This window comes from Callospermophilus lateralis, unplaced genomic scaffold, assembly GCF_048772815.1.
Source record: "Callospermophilus lateralis isolate mCalLat2 unplaced genomic scaffold, mCalLat2.hap1 Scaffold_43, whole genome shotgun sequence".
In the NCBI taxonomy this organism is placed as follows: domain Eukaryota; kingdom Metazoa; phylum Chordata; class Mammalia; order Rodentia; family Sciuridae; genus Callospermophilus; species Callospermophilus lateralis.
The window spans coordinates 3405197-3422409 of NW_027514380.1; the positions used below are offsets into that span (position 1 = coordinate 3405197).

The window sequence follows — 17213 nt, forward strand, 5'->3', positions numbered from 1 at the left end:
TTGGCAGGCCTGGGGGTCAGGCAAGGTCTGGCAAGATACTCACAGGTGCTCCAGTCCTTCCAGCCCCGAGAACGCTCTCTTAGCCACGGACTTGATCTTGTTCCCAAACAGAGTCCTGCAGATTCCAAACATCCAGGAAGAGACAGGGTGGGGGAAAAGGGGGGAGAAAGAACGCACAGTCAGCCTGTCTAGTGAGAGGCAGGGGACGCTGACCTGCACTAAGATCCCAGGGTGGACACACACAGTCCTGCCCCTTATGAGAGGAAAGACTTTTCCCTCTATTAGAATTCAGGAGCAATGGCAGGCTGAAGGTGCATGCACTTTAGGGCCTACAACGGCCCCCTACAGACTCCATCTCACTTCGGTCAGAATAGCGATCATTAAGAATACAACTAACAATAAGTGTTGGTGAGGATGTGGGAAAAAGGCACACTCATACATTCCTGGTGGGACTGCAAATTGGTGCAACCACTCTGGAAAGCAGTCTGGAGATTCCTCAGAAAACTTGGAATGGAACCATCATTTGATCCAGGTATCCCACTCCTTAGTCTATATCCAAAGGATGTAAAATCAGCATACTACAGTGACATGGTCACATCAATGTTTATAGCAGCCCCATTCACAATAGCTAAGCTATGGAACCAACCTAGGTGCCCTTAAACAGATGAATGGATAAAGAAAATACAGTGTACATAGACAATGGGATATTACTCAGCCTTAAAGAATGAAATTATGTCATTTGCAGGTAAAAGGATAAAACCAGAGACTGTTGTGTTAAGTGAAATGAGTTCATCCCAAAAAACAAAGGTCAAATATTCACTCTGATTTGTGAATGCTAGCCCACAACAAGGGTGGTTGGGGGAATAATAGAAATCCATTGCATTAGTAAAAGAGAAATGAGGGGAAGGGAGAGGATGGGAATGGGAAAGACAGTGGAATGAATGGGACAGAACTTTCCTGTGTTCATATATGAACACATGACCAGGGAAACTCCACATCATGACCAACCACAAGAATGGGAAGTTAGACTCCATGATGATCTGACATATGTATGATATGTCAAAGTACACTCTATTGTCCTACATAACTAATACCCATTGGACACATACTTGTCCCTCCTGGCCCTCTGTCTCCAAGGGCCCCTGAAGGGGGTTAGGGGTGAGGCAGGCAATAGCATCACAAGAGACAGGCTGGGTAGTCTCTCAGTGAGGAGAAACAGAGAAGGTAATGAAAACCATGGATCTGAAAGCTGCTGCCCACTTCTGAGAACTGTGTTCCAGGGATAATGGTTCCCAAAAGAGGCAAGAAGGGGATAGGAAAATGGGTGGCTTGTCAGGGTGGCTCCACAACTCTTTGCACCTGAGATGCATCCTGGCATCTCAGCCTGCAGAAGATGCCCTGTGCTGTGGTTTTTGAGCAAGACCCCAGATTTTATATGATGTCAACCCATCAGACATGGGTCCTACCAAGAACCAGGTAAGAAATGTGGAATACAAAGGCCAGTTCTACCTCCCCCCAGAGAAGCCAGTGAGCACCAAGTCCTCCTCAGGGATGCCAAGAAAGGGAAGGTGAGCTCCCCAAAATAAAAAAAATGGCAGGGTCAGGCCATTGCCAGCTGTCTGAGCTTCAACCTAACTGCAACAGGGCAGGAGCAGCAGGTGTCCTCGAGAGTACAGGCCAAGCCAGGACCCAGAGCTCGGACAGGGAAGGCTGCTCCACCTGCTCCCCAGACACCACCAGCCCACAGGCCAATGTCTGGGGCAGCCATGCCACAGGGATCCCTGTCCCCCATTTCATCAGAAACAGACTCCTCCCCTGGGGGCCTCCATGCCAAGGGCCCAGCAGTCACTCCACATTCAGCCTCAGACAAAGTCAGCTCTGTTTTCTGTGTCCTTTGGAGGACAGAGAGCAAACAGGCCACAGACCCCTGTGAGTGTCCTCCTCTCTGAGGTAGTGTGTGCATGGACGTGCCAGCAATCTCACCCCAAAAAAGCAGTTCTACAGCCTCACAATCAAAATTTCTGTTTTTAAACAAATAAACCAAACACAGAAAACCTGGTGGCTGGGCTTAGGCTCTGTAAACACAGAACTAGCAGCAAATAACGACTCAGGGGGGGCACCAAACTCCAAGCAAGGCTGAGGGCACTGCCAACCTCTCCACTTGCTCAGATCCCCCGCAGGCTGAGGAACCGTGCACCCCAGGTCCTAGTAAAAACGCATGGCACTGATCATCTAGACCTGTAAACCAGATCCAGGGAAATGCCAGGCTTTATTTCATCCACTCCATATTAGTCACGTTGACCCCTTTTACAGTGAGGCCAGGCTGTTATTCCTAATGGTGACAATAACAATAAAATGAATTCTCAATTTCACAGGGCACATCGTGCTGTGTGTGGACTAAAACAGGCCTTCACCTTCTTCCTGCCGGCGTGTGGGGGCTGGTGGCACTCCAGCTAGACACTGCAGTGGTTCTAACAAACAGCCACTGGGTGGGCAAAGGGGAACTGGAGCTCTCTGCTGGAGGGATGTTCTTGTCCCACAGTCAGGGATCCCACGGAAGGGATGGCTGGCCTCTCATGAGTCTCCTGGCCAGTCAGTCATAGGCTCCCAAAGGCTGGATCAGTGCTTGCCTAAGCCACGGTGGCAAGGCACAGGGGGACGGTGCAGTGGCACTCATGTCCCTGGGACTAGCAATGACATGCACAAACCCCTTTCCCCATGAATCCCACTATGAAGGCCCTGCCCACCAGCTACAGGACCTCCTACCTCATGGGAACCCAGAGGCTCTGCATCTCCCCCGACACCCCCTTTACATGGACCTCTGCTCCCACCCAGCCTCCCAAAGAATGCCCCAGGCACAGGGCAGACCCCTACATCGCCTGTCCTCCCCATGTCACTAACATTGCCAATGAACTGCCTCTCCTGGGGTCCAGAAATTCTCCCTTCTCTCCTCATATACTACCTGTGCAGGTCCCCAGCAGGTGACACCAGAGCCATTTTGGAACAGGATCTCTGGAGTGGGAGAGTATGACAATCCCACAAACCTGGGGGAAAGGAACACTCCAGCAGCACCAGAAAGAGCCAGATTGAAGAACTATCAATGGCTGGGCTTGAGGGACTACCTGAGCTCAAAACCTGGAACAAGGAAGGGCAACGTCCACCTGGTGGTCACAGAGGGCTCTGCTGCTCTTAGTGAGAAAATAACTTCATTTAGGCCTGGCCAGTGGTAAGCTAGGAAGGACCTCAGGAGTAGCTCACCTCCCCATTCCGAGGCAGATCCAGCAAGACCAGCCTCTCAAGCTCTCCAAAGGCAGGTCCAGGCCACCTCTCTGGGACTCCACATGGCTCCTCTGTGCTGGCATGCTGCACACTGCCCAGGGGAGCCCTGCAGACTGGGGCCAGCCCATCCAGATGGGGCAACACAGTGTGGTGGCCACATCTTCCAGCACAGCCATGCCACAGAGCTCCCAGTGACACTGGGAGGAAACCCAGCAGAGGAGGGGATCCAAGCAGCACGGTTCCCTCCTTAAGTGGTCACTCAACACCAAGCACAGTGGTCAACCTAGAGCTGTGCACCAAGATCCACTTTTCTCTTTCCCGTCTAATGCATAAACCTTCGCATACCATGACAGCAGACAAAAGAGTATCGTGAATCCCAGGTGGCTGCCACACACCCATAGGTGTCATCAGATTGTGCCAATCTCATTATCTCCTCTACCTCTACTCTTTCACCATTTTCTAATCCAGCTGGATTATTTCAAATCCAAATCACAGGAATCAAATTATTTTCTTTTTTTTTTTTTTTTTTTGGTATCAGGGGATTGAACCCAGGGGCACTTAACCACTCAGCCACATCCCCAGCCCTATTTAATACTTTATTTAGAGACAGGGTCTCAATGAGTTGCTTAGGGACTCGCTAAGTTGCTGAGGCTGGCTTTGAACTCCTGATCCTCCTGCCTCAGCCTCCTGAGCCACTGGGATTATAGGCATGCACCAGCGTGCACCACCACACCAGGGTAGAGCCCACTTTCTGCTGCAGGACTCAGACACAGGACAAGGGAGCTGTCCAAGGGGGTTCCAGTGCATGCCAGCGCTCAGAGAGCCAGGTACTCAGAAATACTCACAGCTTGATAAGGCTGTCGAGGCCTGTGAAGGCACCACTGGTGTCCTCTAATGTGCCTGAGATCTCATTATGGTCCAGGTCCCTGGGGAGAAGACAGAGCATGAACCTCTCAGTCACAACCCTCAACCTACTTTTTTTCATTAGTTCTACATGACAACAGAATATGGCATCATTTTTAAAGCATGGGATATAGTTTGTTCTAATTCAGTTCCCAGGATTTCCCCCTCCCACTCTCTTTGGGGACAGGAGAACTGCTTTACACTGGGTTTCTACTTCACAGCTCAAGGCACCCAGGTGCACTCTAGGGAGCCCAGTGTCCTGTACAGTCATGAGGAGTCCGGCTCTGTGAAGCAGGCCCCGCTCTGTACAGCCTGCAGCGTGTCTAGGCTCCCACGGCCTTCCAATGCAGATGATGCACACCCCAAACAAGCAGCTTTCCCTGGCTAGGCCTGGGGCTGGGAAGCAGTACAGAGCACATTTAGGAAAGCCCAGTTTGTAATCTGCCTGCACAGAGTAGACACCTGGCAGTGGCATGGAGGATCGGTTGACAAGTTCCTTGAGGTTCCTATCTTCTCTAACTCAACCAGAGTCCCTTTTTTTGACCCAACCAAGAATCTGGAACAAGGCACGTAGAAGAAAAAAATCGAGCAGTAAAGAAAGGAACCCTGGCCTTGTGCCCTGCATGCTGGCCGGTGAGTCTGGGGCCCAGAGCCCATCTCCTTACATGGCCTGCAGGGAGCTAGACATTGAGCCAGGGAGGACATCTGGGTGCTGAGTCAGACTTGTGACTCACTCGCCAGGGTGGGAGAGATGGGGCCAACTCTACAGGCCAGGCTCCTCCAGCAGAGCAAATCCCAAGGCCAGTGACTCAGCCTGCTTCCCAGAATCCAAGGGCAGGTCAAAGTGCCCAGGCGGGACATCGCACCTGGAAGCCAGGCCCTATTCTGCATGCACTCTGCCATCTCCAACTTTCCACCAGGCCCTCATGCCTGCCCTTCCCTCTCCTGAGCCCTTGCACAAGGGCCAGGAACAGAAAGAGATGCTCTTGGCTCCCAGGAAGACCTGGAATGGATGGTGCTAGAGGGAAGGGAGCTCTGACTGAAGGTGAACCATTCACTGTGACCTTGCTTGAGCAAAGTCGGCTGCTGGAGGGGCTTCTCCTTCCCACAGTTTCTGCCTATTATCTTCAGACTGAATGAACCCAGGCCTGGGGCGGTGGCTCTGTGTGCCCACTCCTGCTGCCAACCTTTTCCTCTTCCTCCGGCCTGCTAAGTCTCAATGCCTGGCCTCCTTATCCTGGCCTTGTAGGACTTCAGTTTGAATAGCTTGGCCTGGGGTGCTTTGCTCCCCCAGGCAGTGACTCCACTGCCCCCACTTTAAAACCAGCTCCACCAGGTACAACTTCAGAGGAACTTCCTGTCCCAGTTGCCTGCAGCAAGCCCCTGTCCACCGGGAACTCATGCCTAGGACAGGGGCCTCAAGAGCCCACCATCACTGTCTGCTGAAAATCACACACCCCGCTCTGGGGGCTTTCTGCTGATGGTTTGGAAACTGTCTGAGGCCAACAATCCCAGAAAAGCATCTGCGGTGACTTCTGGTGACTTACCTAATGGGACACTTAGAGGGACATGGCATTGTCACCTCCACCTGGTTGAATGACTCCCTAATGAGGACAAGGAAAGATACAGAGTCCCCAACTCCACCTCTTTTGGAAATGAGGCACACTGGACACCAAGTGTAACAAAGGAGTTTTTGAACTAGTTTTTGAACTAGTTTTCTACGATGGCTTTGAGAAAAGACATAGAGGGTTTAAAAAAATGAAGCTGGGCCCAGTGTTGCATGCTTGTAATCCCCAGAGCTCAGGAGGCTGAGGCAGGAGGATCATGAGTTCAAAGCCAGCCTCAGCAAAAAGCGAGGCACTAAGCAACTCTGTGAGACCCTGTCTCTAAATAAAAGAGAAAATAGGGCTGGGGACGTGGCTCAGTGGTCGAGTGCCCCTGAGTTCCATCACTGGTACTGAAAGAAAGAAAAAAAATGGTTGCAGGGGCAGTGTGGCAGTGGTTGCTGACCTGGGGACACTCACTTCAACGGCAGGACCCAGCGTCCTGACAGGCACAATGTGCAGCTTCTGCTTCGTGACACCACACTTTAAAGTTGTCATACCCTCAGGCACCATTTCAGGGGAACAAGACATTCAATATCAGCTATGCACACATAACACATCAGCTTGGGGTCCAATTCCGACCCAAAGCCATTGGGAGTGGAGTTCAGAGAACTCCCAGAGAGGCCTTCGGGGGCCGGCTCTGCCCTCTTCTGCTCTCCTGCCCAGGACCCCATCGCTTGGTCACCCCCACAGTGAATGCCATACAAGATGCGCAGGTTCTTGAGTCCCTTGAAGGCGCCTTCGGTGATGTGGCTGATGGAGTTGTGGCTGAGGCGCAGGATGCTCAAACTGCCCAGCTTGGCCAGGCTCTCCTTGTCCAGCCACGTGAGGTTGTTGAAGGACAGAATCCTGGGGAGGTGGAGGGGCACAGGTCATTATCAGGCTTCACAGACTTGCTTACAACAACCCATGGGGTCTCCATGAGCAGGGAGTATATCACAGTGGACGTGCAGCTAGGTAATCCACCTGGCCTAACAACAGGGATGGCTGTGCAGGTCCCAGTGTGGTTAAACTGTGGGGATGGCACAAGGTCATGCAATACAAAACCTCCCTGCTGGTGTCCAGGCTGGTCCTGATTCAGACCTTTCTTGGCAGAGGCCCAACACCCTGGATAGGCCCCTTGTGGGTCAGATGCTGCCACTCCACGCACTGGACAGCAAAGGGCGCCATGCATTCCTGCCTGGGACAACCACTGCAGGGCCTCAGCCTCAGGCTGGAGGCTCTGGCCTGAGTGTCACCTACCCTCCCTGTGAGCAGGACAGGACATGCCCCAAATCATCCATTTAGCCTGCATGTGAGACTCCAACCTTCCTCCCAGACACCCTTGCATTTCTGACACAACCCTGGCGCTAGTCACTTGGCATACGGGTCACCTCTGGTTGAAAAATGGGAAGTTTGGGCTGGGTCAGGAAGAAGAAAAATAGTATCAGTGAAGATTAAAGGGTTTTTAAAGGGGGCAGCAGGCAGCCTTCTTTCCCTGCTGGAGAAATAAGTCATGGTGTCTGTCAGTCACAAGACCTGGCAGGAGATCAAAATTATATCCTCACCTGCAATTAAGGAATTTGGCTTAGGGGAGGGGCGGGAAAGCAACCCTCAGCCTGCCTCTGAGGTGACCTGAGAATGGGGCAAGCTTCTTGGACTGGTCAAGGCATGCTGCAGTGACCCCCGGTCCCTCTAAAGGGCACAGCAGACAGCGGTCCACAGCCAGAAAGGGGAGCAGGGAGCTCAAAGCCCCATCAAGGGTCTGGAGCACATCTTCTCCCAGGAGGTCACACACCCTCTGCTGAGTCACAGGACGGTGGCTCCTCACCCTAGGAACTAGACAGGGTCAGGACTGTGGGACTCGACCTGCCCTGCTTCCCCAGGGCTCCCGGACTAGGACAACAGAGAACCACATGTCCCTGGAGTTCCCTCATGCGGTCCTCACCTGAGCAAAGAGAGTGCCATCCGATACCACAAGAGGGAGGAAGCAGCACCCTAAAGCACCAGGAGGGCGAATCTAACACCCTAAGTCCAAGGGCAGTGAGCGGGAGGGAGAGGCAGGCTGTTGCATGGCACATGCTCTGACCACTGACCCACAGAGACTGAAACGCCAGGTCAGCAGAGGAATGCTTGTGGGCCCGAGATGCAAGGGACACACAACGTGAGGGACCGGCTAAGGACTCAGGCTGCAAGCGCAGCATGAAGTTCCAGGTCCCTGTGAGTGTGCCTGGCACCCATAACGCTTGCTCACATTAAGTGACGATTTTTCTAGGCCAAGCATATGAAAAGTGGGAAAGGAGAAAACCCTCCCAAACTCTCCTGAAAAATAAGAAAACCCAACCGGACAAAACTAGAGCATTATGAAACTGAAAATTTCCACCTAGTGAGGACCTGTTCCCCCAACACAAGCAGAGATCTAGAAATGGGTGCAGACACGGGAACATGGCCATGTACTCCGACCTTTGGCTATGCAGCTCCGGCTGTGCATGCAGGACAGAGAGGGGACCCAGGTTCCCTCTCCAGGGGTCACCACTGTGGCTCTCATCTTGGGTAACAGTGAGCTCAGGTGCCCTCAGGCCCAGCCTGGGTGTCCTGCCAGGGATCTTCCAAAGGAATGGAGGGTGGGGGGACACTGTGAGCATCTATGCACATCCACCTCCTCCACCAGGCACGACAGGTAAAGGGAAGAGCCAGGTCCCTGGGGAAGCTGACTGAGGTGCAAGCGCTGAGGACACACAGATTCTTCCAGTCAGTGGGTCACCATTGCTCTGTTCATGATCCCAGTGTGGTTCAAACACACTGTTTCTCTCTCTCTCCCTCCCTCCCTCCCTCTCTCTCTCTCTCTCTCTCTCTCTCTCTCTCGTACTGGGGCTTGAACCCAGGGGTGCTCTACCACTGAGCCACATTGCCAGCTTCTTTTTTTTTTGAAATAGGTCCCACTAATTTGCTGAGGCTGGCCTCAAACTTGTGATACTCCTGCCTTGGCCTCCCAGGTCACTGGCATTACAGGTGTGCCACACCATGGCCCAGAGGCCTAAGGTACCATCACTCTGCAAGAAGCTACAGTGAGAAGGGTTCTTTAGGTTGCCCTTCCCAGACAGAGCCCTTGACTTCAGGAGCTTTTTCCACACCCAAGAAATCCCTGGGGACAGAGGCTCTTCATGGGGACCGACAGGCTACACCTCTGTTATTTCAAAAATAGGCGGTGGGAAGGGCCTGGAGCTCAAAGACCTGACATTCCTGCTTTGGGCCTGGCTGGCCTGGACATCTATCCTTCTTTCTGCCAGAACAGGGCCACCGGCCTGCCTGCCTCTGAGCTGCCTTTGCCCCCGAGGCCTACACCCCTTCTTAGTCCACTGCTCTCTGGGCTCTGGAGGATCTGCCTCCATAGACCAAAGCCGAGGGCACTTACAACTCACGCAGCTTCTGACAGAAGTTCCAGCCATTGCCGTGGATGTGTGAGATGGAGTTGTGGCCAAGGTGCAGCTGGTGCAGGGCCATGAGGCCAAAGAGGGAGCCGCTGTTCACTTCCACCAGGCTGTTGTGCTCGAGGTGTCTGCAATGACAGTGCCCGGGGTCAAAGGGGTCCAACCTTTACCCAATACCCGGAGTGTGCCTGGTCAGCGCTCCGATCAGACACGGCGGTCACACTGAGGGTGTAAGAGCACATGGGAAGCATGGAGACTCCCTGGTGTGCATATCGAGGTGTCTGCAATGACAGTGCCCGGGGTCAAAGGGGTCCAACCTTTACCCAATACCCGGAGTGTGCCTGGTCAGCGCTCCGATCAGACACGGCGGTCACACTGAGGGTGTAAGAGCACATGGGAAGCATGGAGACGCCCTGGTGTGCATACACATGGCGGAGAGAAGACAGGCAGACCCCACTGGAGGGTCTGCAGGCCAAGATGTACTCAGAAAGTTCGGAAGGACAGGGGATGTTAGCCATAAGTTACTTTCAGCTAAGTCAAAGTGAACCAGGCAGATGAGTGGGCAGAGGAGTTCTCAGCAAGGGCAAAGCCAGGAGAGAAACAGAGAGAGAAGGGGAAAAGGGAGGCAGCCCTTATCCTCATCCAACTGAAAAAATCCACTGTGTCAGGAGACATGGCATTAGCTCTGGGGTCCAATGACTGTATGATTTTTGTTTTTCTGGTACCCAGGATTGAACCCAGGAGTGCTTAACCACTGAGCCCCAGCCCCAGCCCTACTTATATTTTTTTATTTAGAGACAGGGTCTCACTGAGTTGCTTAGGGCTTTGCTAAGTTGCTGAGGCTGGCTTTGAACTCACGATCCTCCTGCCTCAGCCTCCTGAGACAGTGGAATTACAGGTGTGTGCCACTACTCCCAGCTCCATGACTATAAGATTTAAATCTTGATTTTGCTGTTTTGATGGCTTAATGAGTCTGAGCACCTGCAAAATGGAAATATCCAGAAGAATCCACCTCATGGTGCTGTATGGAGAGGGAATAGAGAATGTACGTCGGGGTTGTGGGCAGTGTGAGGATCTGGCTCCCAACAAGCTCATTAAGTATGCACAGTAGGTCCCTGACTTACAGTATTCCAACTTGTGATGTCCACACTCTATGAAGGTGTGAGACTAACACACATTCTGCAGAAACTCCGCTTTGAATTCCAAATCTAGATCTTTCCTAACTGGTACAATCCTTTATCAATGCTGGGAATGGCAGAGAGATGGCTCCCCCTCAGCCCTGTGGTACCCAGAGGAAACAACTGACACTCTATCATGTGTTGTGCTACAAGCTAGGATGCCCTGGGGACTAGGAATTAAGTGTATTTTCAACTTATGACATCCTCAGCTCACAGTGGGCATCTCAGGATATGACCCCACTGAATGAAGAGAATTCATGTGCCATTCCCTCACTTCTCAGAATCCTCACCAATGACAGCTCTGCCTAGACACCTGGTTTCTCTCATGGAAGTTACCGATGCACATTTTGCTCTTTTTTTGGTACCAGGGATTGAACTCAGGGGTGCTTAACCACTGAGCCACACCCCCACCCTTTTTTATATTTGATTTAGAGACAGGGTCTCGCTGAGCTGCTTAGGATCTTGATAAGTTGCTGAGGCTGGCCTCAAACTTGCAATCCTCCTGCCTCAGCCTCCTGAGCCACTGGGATTACAGGCACACACCACCATGACCAGCCCTAATTTGTATAAATTCGTTCCACATAAAAATGAAATGGTAGAGCCTCACACTGTTTTCTTCTGAAAATTCTCTTAATCCTCAGACCATCATCAACTTAGAACTTCAGATTCTAAATGACAGACTTGAGGAAGGAAGAGTGTTCTGGAATATGCACCACAGAGCTCCATCCCAGCTGAAGTGGCAAGGAGGAGAAGCCACTAGCATCCAGGTCATGCAAAGCAGAGATGCTTCTGCACAGTACACTGTGGGGCCTGGACCTAAGCTTCTGGGCTTGGTTTCAGTTATAAAGACAAGTAGTGAAGGAAAGAAGTGGGTAAAGATACTGGTGAAGATGTGCCAACTTGGAAGTAACCACCCGCAAACCTGAAAAGAGGAAAACCAAGAGGAAATGCTGAGACCCAACTGTCTTCTGGGAGAAAAATGGGGATGGGGAGGGAGGGGGAGAGAGGGGATGGATGATGGTACTATGTGATTCATTCACGCAGAGGCATGACCTCTAATGAAAAGTAAACAAATTAAATGTTGAAGGACATCAGATTACATTCCTCTGCTTTTTTTTTTTGATGTTGCCTTTGTTTCTGGCAGGCCTCAGCTCCGCTATTGGACACATCTGGCCGAAGAGAATGTTCCCTTGATAAAAGCTGCACATCTGCACCAAGTGCCTTGATGAGCTGACAAGACATAAATAAATCTCCTGTGATGAACTATATTTTGGGTCCACCTACACATCAAGGAAGACTGTCAAACCCAAAATGGGGAGAGAAGGAGCTTCCTGTGGAGTGTGGGAATGGAGAGGATGTGGGGAAGGATCTGTTCTGCAGCGAGGAAGTGGGGGTGGGAGGAAGCCCAGGAATGGGGCTCCTTCCTGCAACACCTGACCTGATTCAAAAACCCCCTCCAAGAGATGTTCCTATTCTGCTGTGGAAACACGAACAGATATAGTTGAGTCTGCAGAGACACTGAGTTGGGACCACAGGAAGACTCAAAGGACAGGTGGCCTTCTGGGTGCGATGGCACAGGACTGTCATCAAGGCAGCTCAGGAGGCTGAGACAGAAGGATCTCAAGTTAAAAGCCAGCCTCAGGAAAAGTGAGGTGCTGAGCAACTCAGTGAGACCCTGTCTCTAAATAAAATACAAAATACGGCTGGGGATGGGGCTCAGGGGTCGAGTGCCTCCCCAAGTTCAATCCTGGTACCAAAACAAAAAAAAAAAAAAACAGAAAGAAAAAGGAAAGGTGGCCTGCTCTCCACCTAGTGCTCAGCTGAATGGACACACACAGGCTGCCCCACTCCCCACAGAGGCAGGGTGCAGAGGCCATGGCCTCACCCTTGGGCTGGAGCCCTGCCACGGCCCGCCCACATTTACAGCACATGCATATTGGACAGCCCCCAGAAAGCGCCATCCATCAGCTTGCTGATGTTGTTTTTCTGGAGCTTCAGCACCTCCAAGCTGTCCAGGCCCTGGAACGTGAGGCCCTGGATCAACCGAATCTGATTCCAATTGAGGTCCCTGAAGAGAAGAAGCCCCCAGGGTCAGAGCCTCCCTGTGCACATTACACACACACACACACACACACACACACACACACACACACCCCTGCCGAGTTTCCCAGCCAGCAAGCCAGCGGGTATCTAATGCAAAAACATTTGCAGTCAGGGCACCTGACGGGATCTCCATATATGGGGCAAGAGCAGCGGGGGACCCGCCCATGAAGCACACACATTCAGCTGCTAGCTCTAGTACTAGAGAGCCTCGGGGGACTGAAAGGACTCTGGGTGGCCTGGAGTGGCAGGGAAAGACACATGGAGCTAATGGGAAAGCCCTGGTTTCCCCCAACTATTTCTGGAGCATCTCGTGACCCAACCTCCTCAGCATCATGGAGACCTTCTCGCAGACAGCCAGGATCCACACCCCACTGAGCCTCAACAACTGTTCTCGTCAATTTAAACCAAATTTCCACTACTGGCTTGTTTTCCTGACATTTATTCTTCCAATAATAAAAAGAAGTCAAAAATCAATCAACCAATCAATCAATCAAGAGCCAAGCATGGTAGCACAGGGTTATAATCCCAGTGGCGTGGGAGGATTGTGAGTTCAGAGCCAGCCTCAGCAACTCAGCAAGGCCCTAAGCAACTCAATGAGACTCTGTCTCTAAATAAAATACAAAATACAGCTGGGGAGGTAGCTCAGTGGTTGAGTGCCCCTGAGTTCAATCCCCGGTACCAAAAAAAAAAAAAAAAAAAAAAGCGAGAGACCATCATAAATCAACCACCTTGTAAGATTTAGGAGATAAAAATTGCCATCTCCTGCTTACCGCCTTTAGCCATGCTAACTTCCTGCCAAATTCAAGAAATGTCGAGGATGCCATCAAGCCTGAGGTACTTATTTTACGGGTACCTTTAAAAACAACACTAAAACCTCTGAGATAAATAAACAGAATGCATGCAGCCTAAGCACTAGCCATGCCAGCTAACCAGCAGGATTCCTCATGTCATCGAGGAGGACACTAGCATAAACCTGCACGTCCATACTCAGTGGACCTCATCCCTGCAAGATGAGGTGGTCCACCGACCCCAGACCCAGCTCCAATCTGCTTTTACTAGGTGTTGTCATAGGGGCATTGATTACAGTTCATGCAGAACTTTACTGGGGGCAAGGTGTGGGGGGGAAGTAGGGGTTGCATTTGGTGCTAGGTCCTTGGGGAAGTTTGGCCCCCATAAAAATTGGGCTATAACCTTAATTAAAGTGCTGGTTTCTGTACTCACAGTTGTGTCAGCCTGGGTAACTTGAATGCTTTTATAGGAAGCTGGGTGATCCTGTTTTTGCTCAGGCAAAGAGCAGCGACCATGATAGGCCATCGAATGCTCCTGACTCCAGGGACGCAATGTGATTGCTGGCCAGGTTGCTGGAACGAGTCAGGAGAGAAAATGTCACAGTTATAGGAGGCCTTCCTGTTCTGTTACAGACACCAGACCCATCTGGATGCGAGCTGGGAAAACACGCTAAGACACACCCAGAGGGACAGGTTTCCTGAGGAGATGTCTGTTATCACGAGGCTTCAGAGCCTGCCCTGACTCCCAGATGGGGAAGCACTGCAGGTGGCAAGACTGTCCAAGGTCAACCTCCACTCAGCCCAGAGCACACAGCACCTGTGGCTAGTGGGCCCAAGAGGGCGGGAGATGACCGTCAGACACCTCCACCCCCAGCCCTCCTGCAAACCTGCCAACCTCAGGCCACACCTGGCCCGCCACCCAAGGCCCACAAGAAAAGCCCTACACAAAGCACAAAGTCAGCTCAGAGGCCAGGTCAGATTCCATTCCATGATTTGGGGAAACAGTCTTTAATCCTGAAGTGGGTCTCATTTTTGGACTTACATAATAAGTAGGTACAAGCCAATTCCTTTAAATGATTTTAAATACCCAAAAGAAACCCTCTAGTTAAAGAGACTTGAGCCAAGTTCTTTAGAGAGCAAGCCATACCATGCCTGTAATCCCAGTAGCTCAGGAGGCTGAGGCAGGAGGATTGAGAGTTCAAAGCCAGCCTCAGCAAAAGTGAGGCCCTAAGCAACTCAGTGAGACCCTATCTCTAAATAAAATACAAAATAGGGCTGGGGATGGGGCTCAGTGGTTAAGCGTCCCTGGTTCAATCCCCGGTACCCCCGCCACCGCCAAAAAAAGACAAGCAATACTTTTTCAGGGCCATCTCCTTTGACCGTACTGAGCAGACAGACTGCAATGTATAACACAGACAGGTGTGTCACACTGGTGAAAGCATAGCAAGCAGTGGAAAAGAAAAGGGAAAAAATAAAGGGAATAAAATAAATCAGTATTCCTATGAGAAGTTACCCCTCAACACCCTTCTTACTGCTTTTCCTAGACAAAATTTTGGTGTTTTTTTTTTAAAAACAAAACAACAACAACAACAACAAAAAAAACAAAAACAACAACAACAACAACAAAAACAACAAAAACAGCGCCTAAGTGAAAAGGAGAAAGCCCAGAGAATCTTCTACCCTGGGGGGAAGGAACAAGGCTCCTCTGGGTTCTTTATCAGGCAGAGCCCCAGCACAGGGCACATGAGGATTCTCTACAAACTGTTTGTTCTTTACATTCCAGATTAGAGAATAACAGCCTCTGGGAAGAAGATAGAGCAGCCACAAGCTGCCAAAAGAGAAAGTCCCTCCTGCTTTCTTGCAGGGACAGAAGGTCAGCACAATTCCATTTCACGGTTGGTGGTTTCTTGGTTATGAGTAAGAGAGTGTTGGGCGGCAGCTGGACACCTCAGGACAGGCTCCACTTGAGGTTAACAAAGGCCAAGGCCTCCTGTTCCTGATTTCGGCACCTTGATGCAGCCTGAGAATAACTTGGAAATTCTAGGGGCCAAGGTTCATCTTCCCTGAAGAGATGGGTCATGACCACCTCTAAACAGGACTCGCAAATGAGCTCCAAAATGACTCCGAAACAGTGATGACAAAGCGAATGTAAACTCACTCAGATTTGGAAATGTCTCCAGATTCTTCCCCAGAGCAACACTTTCCTACCCACAGGCCATGGGTGCTGCAGGTTTTATCATTTTTACTCCTGTCTACCATCCACATCGCAGGTAAGATGGGGCCCGAACACAGGTAAGAGACACATCAGCACAGTGCTGAGAACCCACAGAACCAGGAGCCGCCTTCCCAGACAGATCCCATGAGCTGAGTGATCACTGTGGGATGCTAGGAAGAAAGAGCCTGGAGAGTATGCAAAGCGCTCTCCCTGCAGAGTGGGCCTCTAAGCTCCCCTGAGCCTTCTCTCCAAGCTCTGCTGGGAAGCAGCCCAGTAAATGGGAGTAAAAGCAGGCTTTGTTGTCAGGACAGACCTCAGAGTCTTGAACTCTTTTATCTGAGGGGTGAGCTCCCTGGACAGGAAGTCTACCTCTCCCTGCCAAAGGTGTCCACCTTGGGTGTAACACAGACGAATACTAAGGGACTGGAAATGTTCCATCAGTGGGCATCAGAGGCCAATCCCTCCTGTCTTGTACCATCCCCAGAGCTGAAAAATTGTTATGGTTTGGATGTGAGGTATCCCCCAAAACTCACGTGTGAGATGGTGCAAGAAGGTCCAGAGGAGAAATGATTGGGTTGTGAGAGCCTTAACCCAACCAGTGAATGAACCCCCTGATGGGATTAACTGGGTGGTGGCTGGAGGCAGGTGGGTGTGGCTGGAGGAGGGGACATGGGGGCATGGCTTTGGGTCTCTATTTGTCTCTGGAGAGTGGAGTCTCTCTCTGCTTCCTGATCACCATGTGAGCTGCTTCCCTCCACCACACTCTTCCTCCATGACCTCCTGCCTCCCCTTGAGCCCTGAGGAATGGAGCCTGCTGTCTATGAATGGAGATCTCTGAAACTGTCAGCCCCCAAATAAACTTTTCCTCCTCTACAATTTTCTGGTCGGGTTTTTTTAGTCACACAGTAGTGAAAAAGCTGACCAAAGCAGAAGTGAAATATGCAGACTGGGTACAGACCTGGGCAATGGAGAGGCCTCCAGTTGACCTAGAAGCAGAGGGACAGCCCCAGCCACAGAAGCACTTACAGCTCTCTTATGTACAGTCCAGGGGGAAAGCAGGCGCTCCAAATTTCCATGATATTATTCGAACTCAGATCCAACACTTCCAAGGAAAGGTAGGCCTTCAGCTGGCTCCCGTTCACACTGCGGATCCTGTTGTGCTGCCTTAAACACACAAGTGGAGGTGACTTGGGCATTTCTTTTTGCAGAGTAACTACAAGAGCCAGGCATAGTGGTGGACGCCTGTAATCCCAGTGGCTCAGGAGGCTGAGGCAGGAGGAACTTAAGTTCAAAGCCAGCCTCAGCTTATTGAGGCCCAAAACAACTCAGTGAGACCCTGTGTCTAAATCAAATATAAAAAAGTATAAGAATTCTCTTTCCTATTTTACTAGTTGTTTCACTCTTTCATAACATGACTCTCTAGTGACATTCAAAATGAGCTTTCCTGTTGTTCTTCCCATCCATGATCAGCTGCTGGCTTCAGAGAGTATGCTGGATTTTCTCATATGGGACAAGCTGTTTAAAAAGTATGGCAAAATAATGATTATATTATAATCAAACGTTCAATTTCATGTCATGGCAAAAGCACATACTAATTTTTCAGACCAGTCATTTATCAATTTGTTGACTATGTTAAAGAACTCCGAATTATTGATATAGTTAAATGCATTTATCTATTAAGCTAGGCAGTAGACATTACAAAATGTTTATACTAGATCTGGAAAGATGATTAT

General features: G+C 50.8%; 1 pseudogene; it reads right to left on the reverse strand.

The window, feature by feature from the left end:
* Positions 1 to 16571, reverse strand: part of LOC143389054 (leucine-rich repeats and immunoglobulin-like domains protein 1) — a 30132-nt pseudogene extending 13561 nt beyond the window's left edge.
* Between the last annotated feature and the right edge of the window lie 642 nt (positions 16572 to 17213).